Source organism: Melospiza melodia (genome assembly GCF_035770615.1).
Source record: "Melospiza melodia melodia isolate bMelMel2 chromosome 7 unlocalized genomic scaffold, bMelMel2.pri SUPER_7_unloc_1, whole genome shotgun sequence".
NCBI classification, from domain to species: domain Eukaryota; kingdom Metazoa; phylum Chordata; class Aves; order Passeriformes; family Passerellidae; genus Melospiza; species Melospiza melodia.
Window position 1 is genome coordinate 7,538,949 of NW_026948497.1, and position 24,390 is coordinate 7,563,338.

The 24,390-nt window shown below is 48.9% G+C and overlaps 1 pseudogene; it reads right to left on the reverse strand.

Annotated features, from left to right (window-relative positions):
- The window catches only part of LOC134432881 (zinc finger protein 208-like), a 1,008,692-nt pseudogene that overhangs the window by 891,775 nt on the left and 92,527 nt on the right, over positions 1 to 24,390 (reverse strand).

Here is a 24,390-nt window from a genome sequence, read left to right on the forward strand (position 1 = left end):
TGAGAAGACAGCCTTTCTGAAATCTCTGGCACATGAGGCCCCTCTGTCACTGCTTCCTAGGAGCTGTGAGACCGGGCCATGCTGCTGTTTGTTGTCACCTCCCTGTACCTGTCCCTGAGACACAGTGCCACCGGGCTGTTATTGGGGCATTTTCCTTCTTTGCCAGCCCCAGCAGGCATTCAGCAGGGAGAGTCTGCACTGCCACTCTGGAGCTGAGTTTCCACTCTGTGATCTCAGCCTCTCTGTCACCCCCTCCACTCCCCCTCACACATTCCCCAAAAAGCAGCGGGATGTCTGCTGGGACCACCTCAGCCTGCAGGAAGGCCAAGTGGGTCCTGGCCTCTCCTGACCCACAGCACAGCTTTCTTTCATCCCAGCATGGAAATATAAAAACTGTATTATCACATCACACAGAGGGCCAGGAGCTTTTTATTTTGGCTGCAAGTGTCCACAGGGCATTGGGGAAGAGGAGAAAAAGAGTGTTTTGCAGCAAGCAACTGGGCTACTCAGGCAGGATGGTAGGAAAAGTATCTGGGAGCTGCTTTTTAGGACTTTGGTTGTTCTGCTGAAGCTTCTGACAGAGCTGATGGGCAGATCCCAGAGCTGTGGAGAGTTCCTGTGAAATTTGTCCTTGGATATGCCTACGAATGCTCTCCCAGCCGGGAACTGCCATCTGTGTCCTGTCCATATGTTACTGCCTTGGCTGTTGAGTGTCTGAGGTGCCTCTTGAGGCTGCTATGGACCTCCTTCACCAAGGAATGGATTGTGATACAACATCCCTTTCTGCTTATGTTTGGGCACTGACAGAGCCTGGACCACTCTGGCTGGAGCTTGGGCTCTGGCCAAGCAAGATTGCTGATGAGAGCACCTCATGGTCCTCAGCTCTTCTGTGCTGCTGGGACAGACAGACATGGCCATTGGGACAGAATGGAGCTGCCCCATCTGCCAGGGCACTAAGAACGACTGTCACCACCAGTTCTGCCTGGGCTGCATCCTGCAGTGGGCAAAGAGAAATCCAGCCCACTCTGCAGAAGAGTGATAGAAGCTGTCAGGTGTTCTGAGTAGGATGAACAGGACTACATACAATTTGCCATCAGCTCCCCCAAACAATTGCTAGAGCCCAGCAGGGAGAGAGCCTGGCCACCTTGCTGAAAGCAGCCCCCAAGACCCTGTGATGGCTGCTCCATCTTCCCCACAGGGAACACTGTCCCCAGCTGAGCAGGGGCTGCAGGATCAGAGCCTGTGGATGGCCTCCTGCCCAAGGAGTGGCCTAATTTTTCAAATAACAATGTCATCTACTGGACCAAATGTGGCCCTGGCTGCACCAGAAGCTGCAGGGAATATGCCAGCACCAGAGATGGCTGGTTAAGGAATTCATAGAGCAGCATCCTGCACGCCCTCTGTGCCTATGGTCAAGTTGCCAAACTCTTGGTGCCAGTACTGCAGCTTCTCCTCTGTAGCAGTCTGAATTGCTGCTAGCACAGTCCAGGGTAAAGAAGCAAAAAGGACCTTTGCATAATCTCCACAGATGTTTTATTCAGCTGTGCAGGGAGATGTTCAGCTCCCAGCACCCACACACAGAGGGTCTCACTTTGTCTCCACAGGGGCCCAGGGGCTGACCCTGATTTTGGGGCAGTACAAAGATAAGGGGGCCGATCAGGGAATAGGGAAGGTGTGGCTCGGGAACACAGGAACAGACAGGAACAGGGGAAGGAGCCAATGGGGTCTAACAGCGTTTGAGGGAAGCTTCTTGTGTCTCCCTAGACGAGGGAATGCCCCCCCAGGGTCTCCACAATTCCTCCTGTTTTATATTATTAAGAAAGCTTCTCTGAAGGATCAACTGAATCAACACAAAATGACAAAAACCATCAAAAGCGCTCACAGGACAACTGTTCAAAATTCAAACAATTCTGAGTTCCCAATGTGCCAACAGATTTCTTGGACTGTCTTAGATCTGGCAGGAGGGATGCAGGGTTTTCTTAGCACAGTTTATCAGGAAACTGAGTCACACATACTGAACCTCTGCTCCATGGCCTCCTCACTGCCATCGTGCAGCAAGGAGGCCCAGAGGCTGCTGTGCTCTGGGCCTGTCAGGGATGAACACAGCGGCTCTGTGGCCAGTGCCAGCTCCAGCTCCAGCAGCTCACAAGAGGAGACTCCTTCCAGAAGCTCTGCTGGCTCCAGTGTGGCAGACCAGCAGAGCCCACTGGAAGCCCCCCTCCATTGCAGCCACCCCCAGCTGCGCCCATCATCACTGCAGAGCAGGAGCTGCCCCAGAGGAGCCGCGGCAGGAGCTCATGGCAGTGGCAGGTCCCTGTGCCCGGGGCAGAGCCACAGAACCTCTGCTCCTGCCTGGGACAGGGGCTGCTCACCCTGGTGTCCCACCGAGAGGAGGAATCCTGGGCCCCAAACTCTGCCCAGCCCTGCCAAAGGCCACCCCGCCAGCAGTGCCAGCAAGGTTCCTGCAGCCATTCAGCCAAATCAGAGGAAACAAATGTCTCTTCAGCTGACACAGTCTCTGCACACAGCTTCCTCCCCCTTCTCCTGGTGCCTTTCCCTGACTCCCGCAAGAGCTGCAGGAAATGCTGTGTGAGCCATGATGATGGAAGAGCTACTGATAAAAACACAGCGGTGATGCTTTCAGAGGAGTCATGAATGGAAGACTGACCAACCTTCCAGCCAATGGTATGCCAAAAGTTTCCATTCTTTAAATAATTGATTGTAATTAAAGAGTAAAAAGAAAGATACGGAAACAAATTTAATCTCTCACAGCTGCTGGCTTTCCTCAGGCTCCATGGTCTATGTATTGCTAGACTTACTTCATCTAGGCAGAATATTAACTGCCCTCACTTGCTGGAGACTGACCACAAGGTCTCATCTGTGGTGGGCAGTCACTAAAATTAGCTCAGCAGAGGCATCTTCAGCTGTCCAAGTGTAGCAGAAATACATATTCTCTGCTTCATGGCTGTGTGGCAGCAGCTGCTGGTGTGGATTTGTCAGCGTTGCTTCATGGATTGCTCCTGGGAAGGAATTGTGTGCACAGGCACAGTATGATGGCTTCGATCTCCTCTAATTACTCCAATCGGATGATGGCCAGAACTTTTAGGCAAAAAGCATCATGACAGAATAATTTACAATATTCTCCAAACTACTCCTGTGGTTTTGATTTTCTTACTGATTAGGTTCAGTGTCTGGCCTCAAGAAATCAGTCCAGAAAGAACAGGCAAACCTCAGCTTGCAAGTTAGAGTGCAAGTCTTTAATCTGCTGTTTTTGCAGCATGTATAAACAACTTTTCAACATATTTGCAAAAAAATCTCTTAGTTCTTGCTATACCTATCCAGAACCTGACTCTCTCCTCATTTTATTTTGATTTGAGATCCAAGCATGATTTATTTCTGGACAGGGAAGTAAGAACGAGCTGCAAATACAGACTACAAGTGTGAATCTATACTGCAGGAACTGAGCTGTAGCTTGGAATTAAAGGCAAGAAGGGATGCCATGGTAAATGTGAACATCTAGTGCTGACATAGGAGCCTTCTGCAATGCTCTACCAACCCATGGTTCACATTGCTACAAACTCTCTTTCTGGTGTTACAAGGAGTGTTGAAGAGCTGACTGTAAGTAAAAAAATAGCCAGAATGATAATTTTTGTTAATATGGCAGACAATGACTATCTAATAATTCAGAGCTCATAGAAGTGAGTATTCAGATTTCTACTTAGTACGTGCTGGCAGTTTTAATTTGAAATCAACAGGTTTATACAAATCAAGTTATCCATAGGAATTAATTTGCTCTATGATATACCTAAAAATGCCTCATTGTCTGATAAGTTTAGTAGAAATTTGCAAAGTCAACAGTCCACAGATTTTCATTTCTTGTTTAGTGGCTATTCTGCAGGAAAGCTTTTACAGACTAATCAGTTTGGATGTCATTAAAATGCCAGTACATTTCATCCAGCCATTTTGTATTAGAACAAAACCATATGACTGCACAGCCTTTTAAAAAATATTTTAAAATAAATTTTCAAATCAACAGTCTGAGTAGGACTCAGAATAAAAACTCTACCAAACTTCAACTCCATTGGAAGATTCCCTTGTCACCCTGTGAATCAATTCTACATTCAGCAGATTAAAAGTCCCAATGATGGTGGTTTTGGTGTGGTTAGGAACTGGGGAAGGGTCTTCTTCCTTCTCAGCTCCATGCTGCAGTGCCTTTGGGATGTGACCTGCTGGCCGTTGTTTGTGCAGCCCTGCTCTTTCTCCATGGGGCAGAAAGTGCAATTGCATTTCCAGCCCAGAGCCCGTGAGGAGTGGGGCATGCAGAGCTGTGCCAGACCCAGGCCAGCAGCTGTGCCCCAGAGGATTTGGTTCCTGCCCAGTGCAGCTGGTGCATCTCTGCCGTGAGTGCCTCCCCTTGCCAGGTGCCCATGGACAGCAGGTGCAGGGTTCTGCAAGGGGCATGGAGCAGGGTGGGGATGTCTGCTGGCAACAGAGTGCAGCGGAGAGCAAACAGTCCAGGATGGTCCTGGAGTGTGTGACAGAGAACTCCTGACACAGCTGGGGACTGGGCCAGTGAGGGAAGGCACTGCTGGGCCTGCTGTTTGTGAGGAGAGAAGGGCTGCTGGGTGACAGGAGGGTTGGAGGCGGCCTTGGGCTCAGGGATCACAAAATGCTTGTGTTTGATTCCCAGAGAAGGAACGAGAGACATTGGGGAAGTGTTGACCTGCAACAAATTGTGAATTTGTTAAGCTTTAACAGGCAAATTGTGAATTTGTTAAGCTTTTAGTCGTACCTTCCCTCACAGCAGTGGTTAATGTATTCAAGTGGATGTCTTAGCCTTGAGAATAAAGACAGTGGGCCTGCTGAGGAGGAAGCTGCAATGCATTCAAGCAGAAGAAGGCTCTTAACCATGGAAGGAGAATTTGAGGAATGGGATGTTCACCACATGACCACCAGAGACCCTCAAGAGACCCCTACTCTAAATGTCAGTAATTTTGGGGAAGTGATTTAAACATGTCAAACACTGTGTGAGAATGTTTAGCCTGTGAGTTGGAGCAAAGGAATGAATAAAAGTAATGAAAGAAATGTCTTAGTTCCGTGGATACTAACCCGTGGGTGTGCATGTTTCAGGGAAGTGATTCCTCACGCACCCAGCACTGAAATAAAGTAATGCCTCTTTTCTCACACTGAGCTGGCAGTGTGGATCGGGCCCTGCTCGGTAACGTTCATTTTGGTCATTTCTATTGAAGCATAAGGAATGGTTGAAATGAAATCTTTTCCAGCTGTTTCCCTTTGGTTTACCTGTTTGAGGGTTAAAATTCTGTGCTGCAGGTGTGCTGGGTGTGTGCAGAGCAGGGCAGCCCCAGACACCCCTTGGCTTGCCCACAGGTTGTCATGCCTTGTTGCCAGGTGTGCCCAGCTGTGGCAGGAGAAGGAGCCCGCAGCGCAGTGGGCACCGTGCCCTGCCCAGCCGGGGCTCTCTGGCACAGAGCAGCAGCAGCGCCAGCACCGTTCAACCCGCTCCTGCCTTGGCTTCCCAGAAGCCTCCGGAAATCAGCACTGCCAGTGGCGTTCCCAGCTTGGAGCAGCTGCTGCTGGCGGGCAGATGCTGCCATTTCAACTGCTGCCAAAGGGGAAGAAAGGCAGAGATGTACCCGCACCGGAGCCCTGGGCATGTCCAACAAAGGAGCAAATATGTGGGGAGATTTGTTCGGAAACATTTCAGCTGTGATGCCAACAGTGGCTTCTCTCCTGGTTCTGTGTGTTCTGGACGAGTAATGCAATGGTTGGCTCTGACAATTAAGAAGCAGATGTTATGTGGATGTTCAAATGTGTAGTGATGGTATTGTAATATATCCTCCCATAGTCCTCTTTCCCGTCCCCCTTGTAATAGCCTTGGTAGTCAGGGCATTTGGGGAGGGCTGGCTTGTGACCAGCAGGCAGGGTGTAACAACGCCTGACCTCCAGTCGGGATGCAGGAAAGTAATCTCCACCAATGGACAGCAGAGAAAGAGTTGACTGACAAAACTTTTGGAGGGGCTAAGGGTATAAAAGGCAGAACATCCTTTTTGTAGATGAGAACGTGGCTGCTAGTCACAGAGACTCCCAATGCTGCAATTTTTCCTTATTCAGTCCTTTGTTAAGGTTTACTAAACCTTTAAAATGTTAAAAGTGAGAGTCATTTCTCACATGTGCAATGCTGTGGGCCATTGTCTTGGTCTGGTTTCCTTTGCTTGGGTCCCATCTGAGTGCTCAACTGGGGTACAGGCTGTAGGTGCTTGAGGCACTCTTGGAGTTCCTCTTGGATCCCCTGAACAACAGGGTTTTACCCATGAGGGGAATTTGTGCTGCTTTGTGACAGAGAAGAACTTCCCAGGCTCTTTTGTGTTTGCTGCAGGGAAGGTTGATTATTGCTTTGCATAAATTCACAGATCAACATGCTTTGTGATGCTTTTCTTTGTCATACTTTGCTTTGTGATGTCACGGCATGGTTGCCACATTGTTGTGGTGACATCAGAAGGTTGCCTTGGTGCACAGAAGGCCTGAGGTCAGAGCAGCCTTGCTCACATTAGGAGAACCCTCCTGGTTGGAGCATTGGTCAGTGGGTAGTTGCACTCTGAGAGGCCATTTGTTTTTCTAGTGTTGGAGAAGACTGGCACAGCTCTGGGAATATGATCCACCATCTGGCCACAGCAGCTTTTGCTGCTTATGGTGTTTGTTTTTCCGCCTATTACGTTACACACTTTGCACGTAAGTAGAGTTTTCCATTCTACTTAGGTTAGGGTGTATCCTAACCTGGCTTTTGTATGTCTTCCTGCTGGTGGCTGAGTTTCTGATTTTGAAAGAGAAAGAGCATTAGGATGCCACTGGTGTGGTAAAGCTCCTGTCATGACGTTCAGCTAAAAAGGGGGTGTCTGTAGCCACAGGGGCAGCATTTGCAGGGGAACCTGCAGGGCTTCCGTTCCCTCCAGGGGAGAGTCTGTGGCAGCAGTGTCTGTCATTTCCTCAGTTTGCTGGGACAAGCAAGACACCTTTGAAATTGTAGACTGGCAGAGCTTCTTGGAAGGCCTTCTAAAAACTCTGCAGTTGTTCCCAGAATTCAGAGAAAGCTTATTTCTTTTTAACTTTTGTCATGAAAGGATTTGACTGTCTAACTTGACCTTTTTCAAAGTGCTAAAATAGCGATTCCCTTTGCAAGGAAATGCAAACTCCAAAGCACTGAGTGTCTGCCACAGCTCAGAGGGATTTTAGGGAAGCTTTTCTGAGCAACTGTTTCAAGCAAGTTAATGAGAACTGGTGCATGCAACTGATTAAAAAAAAAAAAAATGAACCTCAAGGAGAGGATTTCAGAAGCTGTTTTATGTCTTTGGTAGAACAGGAGCACTGAGTGTTAAAGAACAGTTTGCATTTTCTTGGTCATATTTGTATTCATTTAGTGGCAAAACAGGCCAAATTGTACGCACAATCAAGAATATTGTCCTGATCCGTTGCTGGCTGTGTGAATGAAATGTGTCTGCTGGAAGGATGTTGTGAAACGGGAAATCATCTCTGTTTGGGTTGACTTGTTCTGTGGGATTCAGCAGCCCAGGCAGTTTTCTGACAGCATCTGGTTCATTTTCCCTTCCCACTACAGGACACCTGAAGCGTGTATTCAGCAGTACTGAAGATCCTGAGGTGAGTGAGAAAGGAACATTTCAAGTTCCTGGTGTTTAAGAATTGTAGAACATGATGTGAGCTGGGCCAGTAGCAGTAGAGTGTAGAGGGCCAGCTAGGAAGGCCAAAAGAAAATCCATTTTCATGCCTGAAGAAAAATAACAAAGTGCGAAATAGATATTTTAAACTTCTGTATCAGAGCTTTGAAGAACTACAAACCTAGTGTTGCAGAGAGAACCTTGCTTGCTGACGACAGATAGGGTGGAATATTTACATAGGAGCAATTTCCTGTACAGTTGAATTAGACCATTTTAATTTAGTCAGAGTCCCTTAGAATTCTATTCCTATCAAACTTTATGATATCTACTTAGAAGATGTCGTTGTAGAACAGGAAGGCCATCTTGCAATGGTGCCTGCAGTATCTGAAGTGCAATGGGAACCTTTGTGGCTGGGGAGCTGCGTGGGCCCAAAGGACGCAGGGCTGGCGGCCGTGAGCAGCTGAGGATGAGGCAGCGTGGGGCCAGGGGGCCCAGAAGGCCAAGGGCACGGTGGCTGTGCCAGCAGCAGTGGGGCAGCAGGAGCAGGGCAGGGAGCGTGGCCTGTGCTGGGCAGCGCTGCGGCCACAGCTGGAGTGCTGTGTGCAGCTGTGGGCCCTGGGAAGCAGAAAGTCATGGAGGGGCTGCAGCGTGGGCACAGAGGGACAGGGGAGCTGGGCAAGGGGGTGCAGCACAAGGCCAGGGAGGAGGGGCTGAGGGAGCTTTAGCCTGGACAATGGGGGCTCATGAGGGACCTTCAGGCAGACTTCCATTGATCCCTGCCTTAGATCCATAGAGCCAGTGCTCAGCACAAGGGCTGTTTCCCTGCCAAACATCCCTTCACTGCATCCAAGTGCTTTAGACACTGGAATGGGTAACACTTTCATGTTTTGTTTGTTCATTTGTTTGTTTGTTTGCTAGAAGGAGAAGCTTTGTGTAATTTCTCCTTCTCCAGGGAGCTTTTTCTCAGTCTTTCCTGCCCTTTTCCAGCACTGGAAGAAACACATCACTTTCAGGTTAACAGCTCCCGTCTCTTTTGGCAGCCCAGGGAATCAGTGTGTGTTGTGTTTGGGAACTGAGCAGGAAATCAATGCCCTTGCATTCCAGCTGGTGCTCAGAGATTAGAGGAGCTGGGAGGGGCTGGGCTGCATTTCTGATTCCAGCCCCTTTAGCACCATCAGTGTGGTCGAGTCCAAGAGAAGAATTGCCCGAGCACAGATGCACAGAGTGCAGTTCCCAGTGCAATGCTCTGGGTCTGGTTGCATTCCGTAAGGACCCACACGCTCCAGATTCCCCAAGAGTGTGGGTTACTGAAGCAACAGGAGAGCAAGTTCAGGATGGCTGCTGATCGGGGCACTGCTACCGAGTGCTGATGTGTGTAGTGACAGAAAGGACAGTATTGATTCAGGGTGACTCCCACGTGGGGAATAATGTGCTTTGACTCTATGATTTAGAAGGTTAAACAAATGCTTTCTTAAGCTATGTTATATTACACTAGTACTATAATAAAACTATACTATAGAGATACTATACTAAAAAGCTACTAAAGAAAAACTCGTGACTGTCTCCAGACAGTCACAACACAGATTTTATCTAATTAGCTAATCAAGCTAAACAACTATCACTAAAATCCACTTAACAAATCACTTTCAGTAAGCAATCACTATAACACATTCTACATGTACTAAACAACAAGAACATCCAGTAGAGATAATTGTTATCTTTTCTTCTCTAAGTTTCTCACTACGTTCCTTTAAAAAAAACCTAGGAGAGAGAGAGGAACTATATCTCTCTGTATTCAAAGAATGTAAATGCCCCAGCACAGTAAAGAGAGATTAAAAAAGTGAGATCTGTCTATCTATCTGTCTATTGAATCTTCCTGGCTCAGCACCAAACCAGTGGAAGATGCAAAGCTCACCTAAAGGCATCCCTTCAGGAGAGAAGTAGAGACAAGTTCCATTGACTGATCCTGAGCAGGCAGAGATGTTTCCCCCTCCAGAGATGGTTGTTTTTTCCCCTCATGTTTTCCTCCTCCAGCCTCTTGTGCCCTGAAGCCTTCTTTTTATTCTTTAAATTTTTGCATGTCCTGAGGAAGTAGAACTATCCCATGCTGTAGCTGGGGTCTGGTGACTTTGCTCATACGTGACACATGGTTTGCATTACATGACACATGGTTTCCTACGCTGGCATCCCCAGGGCTGTGTAAGTGCATTCGTTAATGGGGCCTTATGAGAAACTCTGTTAGTGCTGGTCAGAATTCTCCGCTGACAAAAGAGGGAAAAGAAACACCTTGGTCCTCCTCCATATACTGAGGTGGCCATAGGGGTTCTCTGACTTCCATCAGAGATCTTTGCATGCATCCTTATCTCCTGAATGACCCGGTTTTCTAACAAGAGTGTGGATGTCAGGAAGTCGCAAAGGTGGTGCAGGCCTGAAGAGAACATGAACTCCAGAAGTGTCTTTCACAAGGAGTGAGCTCACCCAGGAAGCCCCTGCAGAGCCAGGATGGAGCTGTGGGACAGGGCGGGGAGTCAGTCACTACTGAAAGACAAACAGGACACAGCAGAAGCAGAGGGAGGCCCTCACCAGACCCTTGAGAAATGCCACCCCTTCCCTGTCAGCTGCCTGAGAGGCTGCTGGAGCTTCAGTCCCAGATGGCCCCTGATTGTAGGGCCAGGGTCACTTTGGAATCTGTGCCTCCCTTCGGGCAGAGAACGACCCAGGAGAGCAGCAGCACAGTGCTTTGGGAACGTGTGAGCCCAGCAGTCTGTGAGTCTTGGCCCACAAAGGGCGTATGGGAAGCTGAAACCCATCTTCTCTTTCTTTCTGTGCAGGTGCTTCTAGAGAAAGAGCAGGAGCACACTGCCTCATCTGAGCTGCCATGCCAGACTCAGGGAGAGCTGTTCCCAGCCCGAGAGCAGGAAGAGCAGCTCAGGCCACAGGTGGAAGAGCCACAGGAGAATGGCCAGGTAAGCCTGACTGGCCAGGTGACAGAGGGAAGGGCAGGAAGAGGGGCACAAACCAGAGCTCTTTGGACTGAGGAGGCCAGGAGTCCAACAGGCACTGGAAGCACAGAGCCTTGGAATCTGCAGAGATCAGCACCAGGACAGGAAGGTTACAGTGGAAGCAGAGCTGAGTGGAAAAGCAGAAAGAAGGGGCTGAATAAATGTTATTTTGAGGCTAAAAGAGGGAAAAGCTGAGCTTGATGGCAGCTCTCAGTCACTTGCTCTGCTTTTGTGTGCACAGAACATCAAGGCAGAGCCACAAGCAGAGCTGCCTGAAGCTCAGAGTGCCATCATGGCAGTGAAGAGGAGGAATGAAGACATCCAAGAGGAGAAGAATCTCCCTATGCAGAGGGGCAATCAACAAAAACAGGTGAATGAAGGAATGGCAGCCACTCCACTCATGGAAGAGAGTCCTTTCCATTGTTGTTTGCAGAAAATTGACGAACAGATGGAGGCACAGCTGCAAGAAACTGAGACTAGGATAAAGGCAAGGAAGAAGAGGCTAGATGAAAAAATTAAAATCATCAAAGAGAAAATGAATCACCTCCTTCAGGAGCAAAAGGCTCTAGAAAAGCAAGTGGCTGAAATAGCACTAGGCACTGCAGTCACCCAAGGGGTGGTTTCTGCCTGCCCTGCCTTTCCAGTGCAGAGCAGCAGGGGTGGGTGATGCCTCTGAGTGCCATCCTGATGAGGCCTCTGTCAGAGCTGCTCTCAGGGACACTTCCTGCTCTGCTGGATCTCAGCTGATGCTCTGGGCAGTGGCATTACTCCTTTGGCCATTTAGCCAGCAGTCATCCGAATGAACTCCTGCTGGCTTCTTCCAGGTGACCTTGTTTCTTGAGGTGTTTTTGCAGGTGAACATGGTCACTCACATAGATTTGGAATACGAGCTACAAGCTGTCTGTATCCCTTGCAAATCTGCTCCTGTCCTTTCCTTTCTTCCCAGTCGATGGCTCCTGGCTGACAGGAACAAGCTGTAGTCTCTGACTGCTTTGTTCTGTTTGACTTGAGGTGGAAGTGTTGCCATCCTACCTGGCAGCCTGCAGAGAGTTCCAGCAAATGACGGGCAACCAAGAGCCCCGAGGCTGGCATGAGGCCCAGGAACTGACCCATCCAGAGATGCTGCAGGATAAGCACGTCCCGAGGAAGGTGCAGAAATAGAGAATTTCATGGCAGGAGGTAGAACATTAGAATGAGGAGCTGCAAATGTATCTGCAGACCTAGGAGGGGGAAAGGAGTCTTTGGGAGAAGTGGAGCGGTCATTGCTGCAGTCATCCTTTAGAACAAGAAACTGGCTATGAACTCGAGTAAAACCAGCCTTTGGTTTTGACCATTTGGTTTCACAAGTGGACATCCAAAGCAACCCAGTTGAAGAGCTCTGCATGTGGCTGACAGCAGCTTCCTAAGGGCTTGCATTTCAAATGGCAATCTCTCTTGCATTTCAGGGAAATCTCTGCCACACCTTCCTGACATCAACTCATTTCTTGTCTCAGATCTACACCGACTCTGACACTGAAGCTGCTGCAGAAGCAGCAGTGCCATCCCAAGGAGCCTTTGCTCTCCAGCTGAAGAAGTGGAGCCTGAGCCCTTGGTTCACCTCCCGTGCTGACCCAGCTGCTGCTCAGCAACAGGAGATGGCGGGTGACTCCCTGGAGCAACAGAGTACGTCTGGTATCTTTCTTATCTGAGGGACAGTGAGTTGTGTGCACGTGTCAGCATAGCTGTACCAAAGGGTTCGGCTCAGTTTAGTGTCACAGAAGTGCTGGCATTGCTCCGAGGCAGCAAGAGAGAGCTCTGGGTGTTCCTGCTGCCTCTGAGGGCAGCTTAGACTGGCTGGAGTTTTCCTGGGCTTCCCTTCTCTCTCCCGAAGGCAGAAGCAGGGATTGTTCCTGGATCAGCAGAAGGCTGTGACTGCTTGAGGCCTAGCCACTGGCAGAAGCCCTGCTGAGACCAGTCTCTAGGAGAACACATCAAGCCCTTTGTGATTCTGCAGCACAACCCAATGAATCTGCTTCTTGCCCTTAACAGCTGCCAGTGCTGTGCTCTCAGATAAGATCTGGTAGGGTTGAGAACACAGCCCAGTGGATTCTGTGTCTACCATCACCAGTTGGGACAAAAAGGGCACTGATCTGTGCCTGGGTGTGGCTGATCTCAAAGCCCATCCTGTTGTGTCCTGAATGGGGGCAACAGCTTGTCTGGGGCTCAGGCTCACTCTGGCTTCCTCCCATCAGTGCCTGTCAGTGCTCATGCTTGGGCTTTGCCAGCCTTGTCGTGGTTGCTGCCCTGCCCCTGAGGGCTGTGGGAATGCAGAGGCTGGAGCCTTCCTTGGCTGGGAGGGTCCCGCTGCTGCCCGGCTGCTGCAGCGCGGAGCTGCCTGAGGCCGCAGCCCCTTCTCTGGTCCGGCTTCTGCCTCGCACAGCTTGGACTCACCAGAGGGTCAGCATCTCCTCTGGGCAGCTCTCTGTGTCACAGGGACGCCTGGGGAGCACTGCTGTCCTCTGTGCCCGTGCCCGCCGTGCCGGGTTGGGAAGATGGGGACGTGTGCAGTGCAGAGAGGGCGAGTGCAATGGGAGCGACTGATCCGCGCTGTCAGGGTGAAGAGAAGCGGTGTGGTTCTTCACGTGGGGCACGGGCAAGGGCGTCTTTGAGCTCAGCCTGCTCATAAAGGGTGAGGGTCCTGATGCTGAAAGCCCCGTGGGGATTGGTTCTAGCATGAGCTGCTCTGGTTTACAAACGCAGAGTCATTCTTCTGGCAAACTGCTGCAAGGTGGAAAAGATGGGAACACTTGGCAATATTCCTCCTGTTCTGGACTTGACATCTGTTCAGAGGAATTGATTCTACATGTCCAGGTGCATTTAATCTTAGCAAGTAGGAAACCTTTTCTAAATCTCACAGTGTTTATTCCCAAGAAAAAAAAGGCACTGTTAGTTCCAGCTCTCCTTAATGTTTCTAGATGACAAACTTACTTGCCTAGGTAGGTATTCTCTTCTGGTCTCAGTCTCCTCTGAATGTATCTCCCTGTGCTTCCCTGTGTGTCTGCTGTCAAGAGGTCTCTCACTTCAAAGGATGCTGGAAATCAGTCTCTGTGACAGCCACTTGTGCTGTGGGCCTGCTGTTCTTTTCTTGGTGTTCCAGTTGCTGTTCCTGTTGTTGTTAGCCAGCTGTCCACCAAGGGAGGCTCAGAGCTCCAGACAGTGGGGCTGCCTTTTGTATCTCCTAGAAGGTGGGATCTCTGCTTTAAAGTGAACATCTTGCATTTTGTTTCCCTCAGGGAGAATGGTGAAGATGGAAAGTCCTATTCTAAAATACATTGAACTGGAAAATATTGGCAGTGGGTGAGTCCAAGCAATGTTAATGGTACAAAACTATGCATCAGGTGTTTTGCTGGTGGAATAGGTATCAAGTGTGAAGTCAGACAAACTGCAAATGTGTTCAGGAACTGGGCTTAGATTGTCAGTGCTGATCAGAATTTCTAGGTGTGCTCAGAAGGCATTGTCAAAGACATCTTCATGCTTCCAGTGTCCTGCAGGCATTTACAGCAGAGATCTCCTGTGTGGGCTGGCTTTCACTGCAAAGTCTAAATGGCTTCTCCTTTCTTTGCTTCTGTTTTGTTTCTAGGAGTTTTGGAGACGTTTATAGAGCGCTCGACACTGCCACAGGAGGAGAGGTAAATGTCAACAGCCCCTGCAGACTCTGCTGCACTCGAGGGCTTTCCCCTCTGGTGTGAGCTGTGGCTGGAGCTTTGGGCAGAGCTGTGCTGAAAAGGCACAAGAAGCACAGACTGGTGCCAGCCCACAAAACACATTTGGGACTTTGTCCTCCTCAGCTGCCAGAAGGAAGGCACGGAGGGCAGCGGTTCCTTTCAGAGAAGGCCGCGCTCACTCGCTCTCCATTGCTAAAACAAAGGTGGTGCCTTCGAGCACCTCACTGCTCTTTGGGGCTACAGCTTCAGAGTCCTGAATTCTCATTTCTGGCTGCCAGCAAATCCATCTGAAAGTTACTGGCAGATCCTTAGCCACCTGCAGGGCTGCACTTGGGAACTGCACATAGGGAGAGATCTGCAAGGCGTCCCTGAAAGCCCTAAGCCCTGCCCATATCACAAGATGTATCCACAGAGTATTAAGGCATGGATTACTTCTTCTGAATCCCAAGCCAAGCAGCAGAGAGTGTGGTCAGAGGTTTGTGGGTGATAACTGAGACACCACTGTTACCAAGTGGTCAAGGCAAAATGTCAGTGACCCCATGTGTCCTGTAACTGGCTCCCAAGGGAGCAGAGAAATGGGCTGTTGGAATGTCAGTTCCTGATTACTGCACTGCCTAATCACAAGGCAGTTTGGCACAGCTCAGCTGTGTCATTGCAAAATCACTCGCTCCACGTGCCTTGTGGTCTCGTGCCACCAACCTCTCAAATTACTGATTTTCAATGTCATTTTAGGTGGCCATCAAGAAAATACAGCTTCAAGGACTGAGGAAGGAGGAACTAAAAGTCAACAAACTCATGGTCATGAAGGTGAATAGAAATCCCAACCTGGTCAACTGTTTAGACAGGTGAGTTGTGCTTTTGTCCCATGAATGTTTGTTTACATATTGCAAACATGCAAGGTAAAATCCCACTTTGGTCAGTGGCAGAAAATAGAGCTGCAATTATTGCCTAATTATTATTGCTCTTTTCATCTCCAGTGGATGGGAAGAGATTGCATTTTGTCTGCATGAGTCTTTGCTGGCACATGGTATCTGAAAATTGTTCAAAAACCCGGATGATTTGTGTCTTACTAAATCAATGATCTCTATATTCACAGCCACCACTTCATTTTAGAGCTTGATTTTTTTCAAGTGTCTTCTTATGTCCAGGTAAACTAACAAGGATTTCCCTTGGATTGTTGCCACTGGTTTTCATTGCTATGCATGCCAGGAAGATTAGGTGCTTTTTTCTAGAAACACCATGCATGACAGGTTTTTACCTGGGCTGTTTCTAAACTGCACATTTTGCTTACTGCCCATCTAAGACATCTCCTTTTTTGCAGCTGTGCCTTTCTCCTTGAGACTGCACAGATGGCAAACAATGCACAGCCAAGAGGGAATGTCTCTTCCTTTTTTTTGTCTTTGTCTCAAAGGGACCTGAAAAGAAGAATCAACCCTTCTTTTCCAAACAGCAACCTAGCCATGTACATTCATCTCCATGCCCTTGTTTCCTTCTTTCAGCTACCTTGTGGGTGAGGAACTGTCCCTGGTTATGGAGTACATGGATGGAGGCACTCTGAGCAATGTCATCAGCCAGACCTACCTGTCGGAAGATGAGATGGCAGCCATCAGTCGGGAGGTCAGCAATCCCATCTGTGTTTCCAGGGGCTTGGGCAGGATTGTCTGGGAAACGGGGGCTCAGAGCTGGAGTGATTTCCCGTGCCAAGCTTTGTTTCTGTGTTGCTGCTATTCTATGGGCAAGTAAAAGCATCTCAAGTGAAAGGCCTGCCAGTGCCCCTTCACTCCCTGTACTCTGTGCCAGTACTCTTATCTCCTGCTGTAGTATTCTCACTCTGTCTCTTGTATTTGTAGTTGTATTTTTATTTGCTGTTCTCTACCTTGCCTCTCTAAACATTTGCCTGGAGTCTGTCTTCACTGCATTCCTTGCCAGTAAAAGCAAAGGAGCTGGTGGCAGGATATGAAATGACCAGCAAAGAAAAAAGACTCATTTCTCACAGTCCTCAGCTGAAAAGGATAGTAGTGCAGCCAAAATGCTCTTTGCTTCCACAAAGTGACAGGTGTGATACTTACACGCCTGTGCTGAGGCCAGCAAGAAAATCTTTTCCATGCAGCCTCCCACCCAAAAGTGATCCACTAAACACCAAAGGGAGGGACTTTTCCTTTCAAAACCCCTCCTTTGTCCTCTGCATGGAAAAAGCATGTCCACTGCAGCAGGAGTCATCCTGGCTGGTTTGCAGGGGACAGCCTACACCAGCAGGTGCTGTTGCTCTTTCAAAAGCTGACGTGCCTTTCCTCAGAAAGGTCCTGCTCTGCAAGTGTTGGAGCAGCAAGCTCTTCCTCTCAGTGGCCATTACTGTTCTGCCCTTACTCCCCATTCCCCTGGAGAGGGAATCTTTTAGATTCTTTGTTTCCTTACTTGTGTGATGAAATCTCATCACTCATTTTTGCCCTCCTCTTTCTGTTTTCTCTCTCAGTGCCTGCAAGGACTGGATTTTCTTCATTCAAACCACGTCATCCACCAAGATGTGAAGAGCAGCAACATCCTTCTCAGAACTGACGGCTCTGTCAAGCTGGGTCAGTATATTCTTGGTCAGGTGCAGCATTCCAGGGATGTGGTTGTGGGGCTGCTTGGAGTGACTGCCAGCTCCCCAGAAATGGTGCTGGTGGCAGTGCAGGGACCCCTGCTGCAAGCTGAGGGCACAGTTGGAATGGGCACAGAGGTATAGGGAGCCACAAGCAGTCAAGAGTGGCCTTGCTCTGTGTGTGTCCCTTCCAGACAGAGGGAGCTACAATCTAAAGCTTCAAGGGAATGAAGTCCACTGCTGTGAGGAGCGTTAATCCCAGCGTTAAGAAACCTGGGATTTTTTGGAAGTGGCCAATTCCATACTCCCTTGGCTAAAGCCCCAAGGAAATCAAGCATGGACCGTTCTCCAGGAGATCCAACAGCACATTGTTAGCCTGAGAGTGGGGAATTCTTTTGCTTGGTTTCCTAACTGGAGCTGGCTTTCATGGTTTGTTGTTTTCTCCACAGCTGACTTTGGCCTCTTTGCTCAGCTCAGCCCTGAGCAGGGCAGACGGAGCTCTTTGGCCGGCGCTGCTGGGTGGCTGGCGCCTGAAGTGGTGACAGGCCAACCATGTGGCCCCAAAGTGGACATATGGTCTTTGGGAATCGTGGGCATTGAAATGGTGGAACAAGAAGTTCCTTCCTGGAATGCAACTCCTGTCTTGGTAAGGTGCAAATACTCACTGATCCCACTGTCTTTCTCACCTGTCCCATGTTCTGTGTGCCATTGGACAAAATCCCATTGCCATCTTCCGGCACCACATCCACCAAGGTCCCCTTCTAAAAATGCCCCTGCAACACATCAGCATCTACTGTAGCTTTGGTTGTATCAGAAAGGGAAGTGGCAGTTCAGAAACCTAACCAGTTCAGAAACCTGCCATTTTGGCCTGCAGCCATGCCTGACATTTCCCACTTGTTTTTTGAACAATGTTGGAAGTCTGTTTCTGAAGGACAAGAATTTTTCAGTGGACAGGGTAGACATATGATAAATATCCAGAGAAATAGAGGTTAGACCTTTCCAGTGTAAATTTCATAGAAAACATAGGAAAAAAGGAAAAAGAAAACTAAACAAAAAAGGAAAAGAGAAAAAAACCTACTACCAAAGCAATGCCCAAGCAGTTCTGCTTGCTTTTTCATTTTTTAAACGCAGCTCTTCTCTTACATTCTGTAGCATCTTTTCCAAATCCTGTGGTCGTTGAAACTTTCAGGCTTTCACGTCATCTGTACATTGTTCAGTCATGTGTGTGGGTGGCCTGGATAAGTGTAGGATGTGTTTTTCTCTGACTGCAGTTAGAATTGTTTGCCAAACCCTTGGCTGTTTCTTGGTACTTTAACAAGTTGATGAGCTTGCAGGCAGGTGCCTGGGCAGGGATCCACTGTGGGCAGTTGACACCGGTGCTGTGTTTCTTTACCATAGGAGCAGGGCCATCCCTGGCCTGCACAGTTCTAATGACAGGGAGGGCTCCAGCTCCCCACCATGGCCAGTGGCTGAGCTCAGCTGAGAGTCAGGATAAAACCCTCTTTGTCACCTCTGGTGATGTGGGAAAAGGACAGAAAGCCGCATCAATTATTTGTACACAAGGGGAGTAGATTGCCATTTCTGGCTTTGAAATTCTCCTTTGGGTTAAAGAGGATAATAGCAAAGTCTCTTTGGTCACCATCTATTTCAGCGCCACGAGCACAGAGTTATCATGACAGTGGTGGGCATTTTTATGGAGACTCCAAGGCCTCTTGCCATTGTTATTTTTGTCTATTTGAGATGGATTCTGCAAGTTGAGGTTTGAATAGTTCCAAGTCGGTGTCTTATGTTTCTAAATACCATCTTGCAAAAGCAGAATGAGCTCTCTCCCTCTGACTTGTTAGCGGGTTAGAGCTTGGTTCCACATGAACCACACTAGATAATGATCAGCTGATGTCTTGCCAATCTACACTGTAATTCCTTGGCCTGAGGAGTATGAGAAAGACCTGCTGAGCTCCATGGACACTGTCAGCTGCATGGAAGTGAGCATCCTTGGCCTTACAGAAGAAACTGGAGCTCAGCTTAGGTTAGATGCTCTTGAGCAGGAGAAAGGCTGGAATCGTCAGGTGTTTCCAGAGGCCTGCGTGCCCAGAGGGACTGAGTTCTGGGGAGCAGCTGGATGTTTCTGCACATCATGGAAGGGGACTGCCAGACAGCTCAAGCCTCACCACAGGCAAACACTCCCCAGCTCTTCTCAGGCAACATTTGCTTTGGGTTTCAAGTTGTTCCCACTTGTCTGTCTGTGAAGATGCCCCTCAAACACAAGGCAAGCCTCTCAGAAGTGGTGTTACATTTCCAGAAATGAAGAAAAGAAGCCCAAACACGAGAAAATTGCTAAGGCATTGGTTTTTAGAGAGGAACTTAAACCCCTGTGCAGTTTCTTCTCACTGGGAAACATGCCTGAAACCTGGCCATGAGGGTGTAAAGGCCACAGAGTCTCTTCTGCTTCTTGGGCAGTGCTGCTGAAACACTCAGTGACCGTGTTTCTCTCCTAGCCCAAGCCACATTCTGCCCGTCACCAAGCCAGAGCCTGGTGATGTGGAGAGCCTGTCAGAACCCCCCATTTGTTTCCTGGCACTTTCTGGGATGGGCCTACCATTCATGCATTGACTTGAGTAGCCAACTGAGCAGAGGGTGATCATAGGGATGGAACCTCTCCTTCTGATTTGACCATGAAAAGTTTTTCTTTTCCATGTAAGGAAAGCAGAAATTTTCAGACTGCTGAGAGACAGAGCTGCAGATGGCTCCTGTGTGTCCAAGCAGGCGTTTTCATGCCAGTACATTTGTGCATGGATCTTAATGTGTCTGTGTTGAAGATGAGATTCCAAAGATTTGTTTCCTTACCTGAGGAATACGTGGTGGATTTCCTTTCTTTCCTTCCAATTCCCATTCTTTTCAAGAACAAAGCAAAAAGATTGATTCGTTTTGTTTTATGGCAGCTGTGCTTAAGGGACAAGAAGCACTGCAGAGATACTTTTCATATACTAACCCTTGGATAGAGTAGAGTTAGTATAGCAAAGTCCTTCTTCCAAAAAGCCTCTCAAGCTGGTATGAATCCTCAGGGAAGGAAAAGTGCTTGTGCTGATGTAGTTCCCACTAACTAGGTCAGTCAATGAAATCAGCTACCAAGGCAAGATCTGTGGGATGCTGGAGAGTCTGTGGTTGCATCGGGGTTTGTGGTTTTGGTTGGTAAAGAAAAGTCATCTCTGGGTCTCTGCCAGGGCAGAAACTGCCACTGCAGAGTGGAGCTTAATCAATGGGATCTGGGAGAGCAGTGACAGATGGGAAAGAAGCAGGTGGAGCCTGGTGTCTCCTTTGTCCCCAGCCCCAACTCCTGATAGCCACAGGAGGAAGACAAAAGCTGAAGCAGCCCAACCTATTTTCATCCTGCCTGCGTGACTTCCTGAGCTGCTGCCTGCAGAGAGATGAGGCGCGGCGCTGGTCTGCCAAGGAGCTCCTGCAGGTAAAATGTGAAGGGGCTGCAGGTGAAACAGGCTCTGAGGGATGGGCTCCTCCTCCACTCAAGTCCAAGGCATCAGATGAGCCCACTTCCTCCTCACCTCCACTCTTGCTGCTCTTCAAATGAAAATGGTGAGGAATCCTAGACTGGGCTGGGCTGGCAGGGTCCTGTAAAGGTCCTCTGGTGCAAGTGTCCTGCAATGAGCAGGGGCATCTTTAAAGAGATCAGGTTGCTCAGAGCCCTTTGCCACCGGAGCTGGAATGGTTGCAGGGATGGGGCTCCTACAAGCTCTTGGGGCAAGCTGTGCCAGGGTCGCACCATGCTCGGAGTAAACAAGTTCTGATTAGATCCTATTTGTGTTAAAAAATATTCACCCCCATCCTTTTGTAACTGGCCCTGTTAAAAAAGATGTCCCCCACTTTCTTCAAAGCCACTCTGAAGTCTTGGAAAGTGGCAATAAAGTCTCCCTGGGGCCTGTTCTTCACAAAACTGAATAACTCCAGCTCCCTCTGCATTTCCTGAGTCAGAGAGGTCCTCTGGCTGTTTCTGTCACCCTCTTTTGTAATTTGGTGTGGTGTTCAGTTTTATCTAATGGCAAAAGAATTGAAGTAGAGCAATGCAGGGTACCGAGACATGAAATGGTGGTGGAGGAGCCCAAGGAAGCCAGTCCCAGCCTAGGGGTCAGAGATTTGGCTGTGGGCAGGAGGGGCTGTGGGGGGCTCACTGTGAGCCTCTGAGGGGCCCTGGTTTGTGCCCCCCAGCCCACCCTCAGAGGTTTCTGCCATGCAAACAGGGACAGCTGGGAGGGACTTGTCCCAGCCCCATCTGCTGCCTGGCACGCTCAAGCAGACGGGAACTGTACCAGTGTTACTGCCAGGCTGTGTGGCAGAGAGGGAACTGCAGGGCCCAGTGCCACTGGGCTGGCCCTGCTGGGAAGGAAGGTGCCATCCAGCACACGAGGGGCAGGGCATGGAATGGTAGACACTGCTCTGTCTCCCTGCGGGAATCAGCACAGTGCCTGTCTTTCAAAGAGAGGGACCAGTGTGAGGCTTTGGAGTTTCCTGAAAAGTTGAAACTCCAAGGACAAAGAAAGCACCATTTCTAGAGCACTGGCAGGGCAAAAATCTCAGCAAGTTGAGGACACCTGAAAAAATGGATGAGTGGGATTCTGGGCCAGGTTTGCCTGTGAAGGCAAAGTCCTGCACATAAAGTTGGAGGTGTAGATGGTCCCATTGGTCCTCTTCCTGTATCCTTCTAGGAGCCAGAGGAATCCTTGGAAGCACTGAGCTTGGAAAGTCATGGTCCATTGTTTTTTGTTGATTTGTTTTTTTTCCCTTTGGGCAGCATCCATTTGTAACATTTGCTGAGCCTGCGTCCAGCCTGGTGCCGCTGATTGTTTCAGTGAAGAAGAGGAGGGAGACAAGAACGTGACAATCACATCAGGACCATTTATTCCTCAACCAGTTTAGACTAGGATTGTAGGTTAGGATTAGGATTAGGATTAGGATTAGGATTAGGATTAGGATTAGGGTTCAGGTTAGGGTTAGGGTTAGGGTTAGAGTTAGAGTTAGAGTAGGATTGTCTAATAGGACTGCAGAGTAGGATTGGAAATGAATAAAGTTTCTAAAACCACACGTCACCTTGACAATTCCCTTCCTTCTCACTCTGCGAATAAGCTCAAAAATTCTTTCTGAATTGTCTGTTGTTTCTTAAAGGTGACACAGTGTCTTTGGCATGGTGTGAAAGTGGGGAAGGATGTTCTTCATTCATCCTCTCCAGACCACACTGCCTTTGGAATATGGCCCACTGGTCTGTTTTTGGCCAGCTTTAGTACTTCTGTTTGAGGCAGAAAGGGCAATGGCATTTGAAGGCAAAACCAAAAGAAGAATGAGGCAGCCCAAACACCCTGTGCAGATGCAGGCCTTCAGCTGTGACTGGAGAGCATTTGGGCTCCTGCCACTTGGATTTGGATCCCTAAATGCAATCATCTCTTTGGCTGGAGGAAAGCCTTGCTCAAGTGAGAAAGCAGAAAGATCAGAGAGGGTGCTCGGGAAGGTCTCCTGTGGGGCAGAGCTGTCAGCGCCTGTGAGGTGAGAGCGGGCCCGGCCTTGCCCGGGCTGGAGCCCCAGCAGAGCCCCGGCAGAGGCCGGAGCAGCCTGAGCCCCGGCAGAGGCAGGCTGGAAGGAGGCCCTTGGAGCTGCAAGAGGCAGCAGCCGGGCCCTGGGTGCCTCTTGCTGGGAGCGGGCGAATCCTCCGCTCTCAGAGCCCAGGTGGCAGCTGGCTGCTGCCGAGGGGAAGCGCAGCCGTGCTGGGCACAGCCCGGCCTGGAGGCATTGGCCATCTAGAGTGTGCCCAGGAGCAGAGAAAGGCCAAGGGCAGCCGCGGGCCACTGGGCTGGCTGAGGATTCCTCCTCTTCTGCCAGCTGCCCTGCACCTCCTGGCAAAGGCCAGCAGTGTGTGCAGCACTCTGGGCACCGGGGCAGGGAGCCGGGCTGCTCGGCAGGCTGGAGCACAGGGCAGCTCCTTCAGGCCCGGCACTTGTGCCAGGGGAAGCGAGGCCAGCGTGAGGCAGGGACAGCTTGGCAGGGCCCATGTCGTAGGAAGGGGACCAGGACACCAGGTGGTTCATCACAGGTCCAATTTATTAAAGAAAGCATTGTTATGTTTGCCCAATTATCCCATCATAAAAAGGCCAAACAGTATTAAAAGTAGTAACAATTTTAATTAAATAGTTTAGAAAATATATATACAAGGGATAATTTGGTTCAAATAATAGCGCATAAGCAAAAACAACCGCGGGGTACGGAGGGCAGGGTTCAATGACCCTTGCCACTTCACGTACAAGCTTGCCAAGTGAAAGTCACCCCTGTTATGCTATCTCCTCCTATTTTCGGTTCGTCACTTTTCTGTCTCCGCCTTCATTACCACCTTTATCACGCATGCGCCACCACTCGGTTTGGTGGTCGCACAAGTCTTTGAGGGTTGTCAATGATGAAGGCCCTGTAGTCTTCTTCGTTGTCCTTTAATTCACCTTTGGGTTACACATGCGCACCAAGCCAGTACAATGTAAGCCAAGACTAACGTATCACTGCATCTACATATCAAGGCAATAAGTCCCTTATAATTAGCATTTTCTTGGACCCAACCAGGTTCTTGGTCATTTTTAGCAACTGTATCTTCAGCTTCTTTCCTCCTGTCCTTGTGAACATCTGCTGGGAAGGGGGGGGGTGGGTGGAGCCCCTCCTTTCCCTCTCTTCTTTGGCATAACAATTTTTAGCTATTAACTATTTTATTATTCTCAAATATTAATTACTGTATCAATATTGATTACTGTTTCAATTTTTATCAGCACAAATCATACCTATTTATCACAGCATCAAACACTTATACAGCAAATAATAAGCTTATGAATATTCTGTAAGCCAAGCAATCTATTGGTTAAACTATACCATGAACTCTTCCTCATTCTTTAGGGGTTACATCTCTCTTTTCTCATGTCTCTTTCACTATTTGTTATCCTACTGCAGCTAGGCCCAAGGACACGCTATCTCACAGGTGCAGGACTTGGAATTAGCCACGGCTTTGTACTTTTCCAGTCTCTAGCAGCTAAATTCCCAACATCTCCCCTGTTTTTATTTTTTATGAAAAGCAAAATTCTATGGGCTAACTGTGTCACACTCTTTACAACACAAAAATCAGCAATTCTAACAGCTAAACAGTATTCTCAGCTAGCAAGGTTTCTCTCTTATAAGGGATCTAAGCTAGGGAAACAAACCGAAAAGGCTGTCACTATTTATAGGATATACTATACGATAGATACACAAGGGATTCTATATGGTACAAGGCTCAAACAAAACTCAGGTGTGCTAATACAACCTACAAAAGTAAGCTAAAGGAGTAACATGTGCACAGATTTCATCTGCGTCGTTGGCTTTCTATTCTCAAACAGCAG